The sequence below is a fragment of the Arvicola amphibius genome, chromosome 1 (assembly GCF_903992535.2).
Source record: "Arvicola amphibius chromosome 1, mArvAmp1.2, whole genome shotgun sequence".
Taxonomy (NCBI): domain Eukaryota; kingdom Metazoa; phylum Chordata; class Mammalia; order Rodentia; family Cricetidae; genus Arvicola; species Arvicola amphibius.
Window position 1 is genome coordinate 152,476,737 of NC_052047.1, and position 6,000 is coordinate 152,482,736.

At 46.9% G+C, this 6,000-nt stretch overlaps 1 protein-coding gene across 2 annotated transcripts in view; it reads right to left on the reverse strand.

The window, feature by feature from the left end:
- Positions 1–5,612, reverse strand: part of LOC119803961 (inner centromere protein) — a 29,178-nt gene extending 23,566 nt beyond the window's left edge. For both annotated transcript variants that reach the window (XM_038315489.1, XM_038315480.1), the window contains exon 1: positions 5,476–5,612. The gene's annotated coding sequence lies outside the window, so the exon portion shown is untranslated. The remainder of the gene's footprint in view (positions 1–5,475) is intronic.
- Between the last annotated feature and the right edge of the window lie 388 nt (positions 5,613–6,000).

The following is a 6,000-nucleotide window of genomic DNA, read 5'->3' on the forward strand; positions in this document are numbered from 1 at the left end:
ACTAGATTTGAAAGTAGATTCAATAATCTACCTTTTATCTTATATCTATATCCTCTCATTTTTCTTTTCAGAGTAGATTCAACAATCTACCCTTTTATCCTATCATATCTGTGTCACCTATTCTCTTTTCAAAACAAGAACCCTGAATCTAGTCTCCTTTGTTTAGCCTTTTTCCTGACCATTATCAATAACAACTTGTAAGCAATCTCTTTAAACAGTAACAAATATCCATAACCCACTGAATGACCAAAAACCACCCACCCCACCTCTTGGGTATGTGAGTGTCATGTTCTTAAATTTACTTCCTGCTATCTGGGGGCAATGGCATCTTTAGGGGATCCTGAAAAGAAAAATCTGAGCTAACTGTCAAGTCCTGGGAGAGGTAGCTGCCTCTTGTTGTCCAGTCTCTGCATAATGGGAACGTGCAGGGCTTATTTCAAGTCCTGGCTAGAGTAGTCTATGAGGCTGGATCATCTCAGCTAACCACCTCAAAATTTTTCTGAGCAGTTTGTAATCCAAGGCTGATCTTTGGGTGGTGTTTTTCAGCTTAGTGGTGTTATCATCCTGCTGGTGGAATCATCATTATAGGGCCCCATCCTCCTTTTGGAGACTTCATGTTTATGGTTCACTGCAGAAAACTGATAGAGACTCAAACCCAAAATCATATACAGGAAGCTAGATGAAGCCTTTTTCTAGAATTAACTAGTATTCTATATGATCATTAATATAACAAAAAGTTTTATATATTAATCTCATAAATTTTGAGATATACATTAAGTTGTTAAAGAGTCAAAAATCAAAGATTAGTGGCAATAAAATAGTCCTTAAATACTTGTTTTTCTACTGTTCCACATCAGGTGGCTCTTCTGACATGAGACAGAGATTTGGAGTTTTACTTTAATAAGCATGCTTGGGTTTAGAGAAAGCGAGAGCCACACTCCAACTCCAAATCCAGCTTTAATCTTTGACTGGGCTGGGACTACAAAAAGACCACTTGCATTATAAATCAGTAGAGCATGAGACTCTTAATCTCAGGGTCATGGGTTTGAGCCCCATGTTGGGTGCCAGGTGTGGCACAAATTCTAATTGATATTAATAATAAAAACACAGAGTCAGATATAGGGGCTAATGCTGAAAAAACAGAGTACAGAGCTAAACCATCAAAGGCCAGGAAGTAGTGGTTCACACCTTTAATCCCAGGACTTGGGAATCTCACACCTTTAATCCCCGCAAGGGAGGTGGAGCAAGAAGGGATATGGCTGTGGAGAGAGGAATAACCTTGGGACCCAAATGGAAGGAGAGAAATAACTCCTATAAGATGCCCTCTGGCCTCTATATAAGCTATGCCACATCTGCATGGTTGTATAACAGTGTCCTCCCAGATTGAACTATTCCATCTGCTGGGAAGCTCCTTAAACAGGAAAGTCAACAACTCAAAATTGCTCCAGGAAGTGCCTGAAACTGATCAAATTCACTAAGACCCTCCCTGCCAGAGTAAGCAGCAAAAGTTGAGGGTCCCTCTCAGACAAGCAGAGTTGAGCTGCAAAGAAGACCCTAAGAGGAGCCCAGATGCCAAGAAGAGTCTCAAGACAAGCTGAGCTGCAAAAAGGAGAAACCAACCTAGCTTCCTGGATGAGGTTTATGGACTGACTAAGTCACTCGGAAGGACACTGTATCACCTGCTGAACTGGCTGCAATTTGTGCAGTGTACTACAGGCATCCCAGATTTTGTGATCTGCCGATGCTGGGGTGGGCCTTGGTGATGAGGCTGTCTTTGAGTCATTTTTGCTCCTGTAAATAACCCCAATAAAACTCACTGGTTCACCAAGTTAAACTTTGGTAGTATCTGTACTTTATCTGCTGTAAGTTCTCTATCTAGGGTTAAGTAGACCTTGGGGTGTTTGTTGCATGTCCCCAGGTAAAGTTTTGTCACACAACATGTATACAGACATACACAATACAAATAAACACGTAAATGGACTGTAGAGCTGAGAATGGTGGTGCATGCTAAGAAATGAGGAGTCCATAGACACGCTCTCCAAAGAGACCCCACAAGGCCCTCCCTAGATTTAAAATGCCCTATAAATGGACGAGGGAGTAGGGTGAGAAAGCAATGTATTGTTTTCAGGAAAATCTGTCTATAAATATCAGGCAAAAGATGATGAAATGCCAGTTTTCCTTACTTTCTTAAAAAACTGGGTGTTTGGATATCTGCTTTATGATCTGGTTATAAAATCATAGCAAAAGTCCTACACTAAGTGGAAGTATTCTGTTACTGTCATACCAGAGTCTCAATAAATACCCCAAGCAGTAAATACATAATAAATACACTTTTATGGTAAACACACAAAAGGACAAAATAATGGACGACAGCCATAATCTATAGTACATCAGATTTCACCTTACACAGGGACAGTGAGCCACCACTCTTACACTTTCTTTTAGGATAATATGTAACTTTTTTCTTTTTTTAAATTTTATTTAATTAACATTTTCATTTATTTTCATGCCAACAACAGTTTCCCTTCCTTCCTCTCCTCCACTGTCTTCACTGAGAAAGGGGCAGTCCTACCATGGGCTTGAACAAAGCATGGCACATCAAGCTGAGGTAGGAATGAGCTCCTCCCCCTGCATAAAGGTTGGGCAAGGTAATCCAGCACGGGTAACAGATTCCCAAAAGCCAGCTAAGTGGCAGGGGCAGATTCTGATCTTAGTGCTAGGAGTCTTACAAACAAACCAAACTACACAACTGTCACACACATGCAGAGGACAAGCTCCCTCACTGTTGATCCAAACTCTATATGCTCCCATGAGCTAAGGTCAGCTGTCTCTGTGGGCCCTCTTCATCCACTCCCTCCTCCCAATTGTACAGTCCCTCCTCCTTTCTCCTTTTTACCCCAGTGCTTGGCTGTAGATCTCAGCATCTGCTTCCATCAGTTACTGGGTAAAGAAAGGCTCTCTGATGACAATTAGGAAGAGACATCTTGATGGGGAGGGTGCGTTTTGGGGTTAGGGAGAAATCTGGTGCCAGGGAAATTTCCAGGAATCCACAAGGATGACCTCAGCTAAGACTCCTAGCAATAGTGGAGAGGGTACCTGAACTGGCCTTCTCCTGTAATCAGATTGGTGACTACCAACTTACACTTTGAAAGGCAGGAACCACACATGTACACCTCAGTCTCTTGCCTACAAAGGTCACAGAAGGAAAAGCTAGATTACCGATCCCCCATCCTTCTGGAATTTAATGCCACAGATACACTGTAGCATTAAAACATTCTAGTGTTTTCCTTTAAAGTTCTTCAGTTTGATTTGTGGGGCACACTATCCCTTTGTCCTTCAAACAAGTTCTGCCTTCTAGGAACTCTGTCTCCTGTTTTGTATAGCTTCTTCACTTAGCTCTCAGATCCTCAGGGAGGCCAGACCTCCAACCCAAACCAAGATCTCACACACAGATTCCAGTTATGTGCACAGCAAATGAGTGACTGTCTCACTGTTGCTCTCTCTACCTACTAAACATTGCTCCCTGAAGACAAGCCGTTCGTCTTGTTCATCAACAAGAAAATGTATAGCCCTCTAGATGCCTGGCACTTGAGGAATGAATTCATTCATCCATCAACTAATCCTGAAACTTCCCTTCCCATCACCATCACACACAGGGACATTCAGTGAGTAACTCACTAGGTACAGGTTAGGACAGGCCAATACACACCCAAAGACCCTGAGCTAACTGCCAAGAGCAGCACTAAATGGAGCAAAGACAGGAGCACCGTGGCTTTAGGAACAACTGTGCAGTCAGGCTAATCACAAATATGGCCTTCCCACTGCCACCCGAGTCTCCCCATCCCTCTGCACTAGGCCTGCCTGGCAAAGCCCAAGACAGTAAAGAGTAAAGTTCAAGGTCAGTAAAGAGAACTGTTCAAAGACACCAAAGACTTTTGCAGAGGAGCTACAGAAAGCAACAAGTGGGTAACTTTACAAAGCATCTGTTCAAACTGCCAACATGAATGCGAGCTTCTGTCAACCAAGTCCAAAACCACACTTCCTCAGGCCCTCACTGCAAGTCAGAAGAGGTGACCCTGAGAAAGGAGGGTGTAACAAGAATCAGACTCCTAGGAAACTTCACCCTAAGCCCATACAAGAACCAGAGCACCCAAGTCCCACCAAGGGAGAAGGGAGATCACTTCCTTTCCATAAATACTTCTTTCGTGCCATTCACCAGATTAGCGCCTCCACTGCATTCTCTCTTAGGGTGCAGGAAGTGAACTAAGCACCTTTCCCCATGCACCTGCACGCACGATGATCGATCACTATAGTTGCTCTCTCATTCAGAGCTCTCTCATTCAGAGTCCTACTACGGGTCAGGGACCCTCTCATTTCCTTCTTGCCACAGATTCCAGGATACCCACGCACGTAGGTGACAAGAAGTCTAAGTCAAAGTCACCAAGTAAATCAGGAGGCAGAGCATGGATTTAAACTGCTCTAAACCACTAGCTACAGGCCTCCTGGACACTACCTACAAGGTCAGAACAGCACAACCCTTCCCCTGGGCAGCAGGAGGCTGGACGGAACTGCACTGCAGACAAGAGACTACTGGCAGGAATGACAAAGTAAGAGGCAGTCGGTTTCCGGACCTGGTGTAATGGTCGTGTCTTGTCTCTTAATTTAATTTAATGACAAAGTAAGAGGCAGGTTCGGTTTCCGGACCTGGTGTAATGGTCTTGTCTTGTTAAGAGACAAGACACGCCCACTCCCTCCCCTGTCAGCTGAGGCAAGCTGATCTTCAGCTTCCAGCCTGGGTTCCTTCTCTTTTCCGTCTCCCTCTCGGAGAGGCAGCTTCAGTCTTTCCCTTCTCTCCCCCCACTTCTCTCCCTCTCTGCTCTTCTCCCCCTTTCCCTTCCCCTCTATAAACCCACCTAATATCCAACCTCACTCTACATGGCGTGCCCATCCGTCCGTCTCTGGCCACCAGGGACCAGCCACCTTCGAAGACCTGCGGCATGGTCTCGTGCGCCGTCCCTGCCTGGGACTGGCTGCTCTCGGGACCCGCTGCCCCCTGCTTGCCACCACTTGGGGACCTGCGCGTTTCTGCTCCCTGCCGCCACCAGGGATCCTGCAGCATTTTTATTAATCACACCTGGGACAGTTTTAAAGTCCTACTCAGCTGGGGTGCAGGAAGCTCAGCAGCCGTTAGGGTATGTAGACTTGGGTCCGGATCCACAGAGCAGCCCAGGCTGTGTACTAGGTGTTAGGCCCCGCGTGGGGGAGGGGATCGGTCATTCTCAGATCCCAGGACCCAGGTGCACTGGAGTGGAGGTTAGCTCCAAGCCCAGCACCATTGGAAAGCGACCCCCACATCACAGGAACAAGGGGCGAGGGCGAGGGGTCAAGCCCCTGGCTCGGCCTGGGCAAAGAAGCGGACAGGACCGGATGCCGACCACCGCGACCCCGCCACGCCGACCTCCTGCACTCACTCACCCGGCGTCGGCGCGTCTGCCCCGACCACTACGATTCCCGGCCGCGGCCCCCGCAGAAGTTCCCCGCCAAGCCCAACCCGCTAGACGCCTGGGCTCAGGGCTCGCCGCAGGCAAGGACCAACGGAGCGGCGAGCGCGGGCGAATCTACGATTTTCAAAACTGTGGCTCAGCCAATTCCCCCTAAGTTTGTCAGGGCGGTTACAAAATTGCAAACCAATCATGTAACAGGACACAGGAGTCCGATTATCTATTGGCTGTCAGTGCTGTCAATCTGTGGGAAAAGGCCATAGACGCTTTTAACACGCCCCAACTTCCGGGAGCCGCGGCACGCAAAGCAATGAGGAAGTGATTGCTCGGTCTGGGAAGCGAGTGTAGCTCGGAACTACAAGTCCCAGCCTGCATTGCGAAGACGGGCTTCGTTATGGGAGGACTCAGACTTTTCTTCGGGCCATCCACTTCGCTGGTCACAGCTTCAGAATTCTTCTGCTTTCGGAATGGCAGCTTTGTGACCTCTGCTATTTTTGAG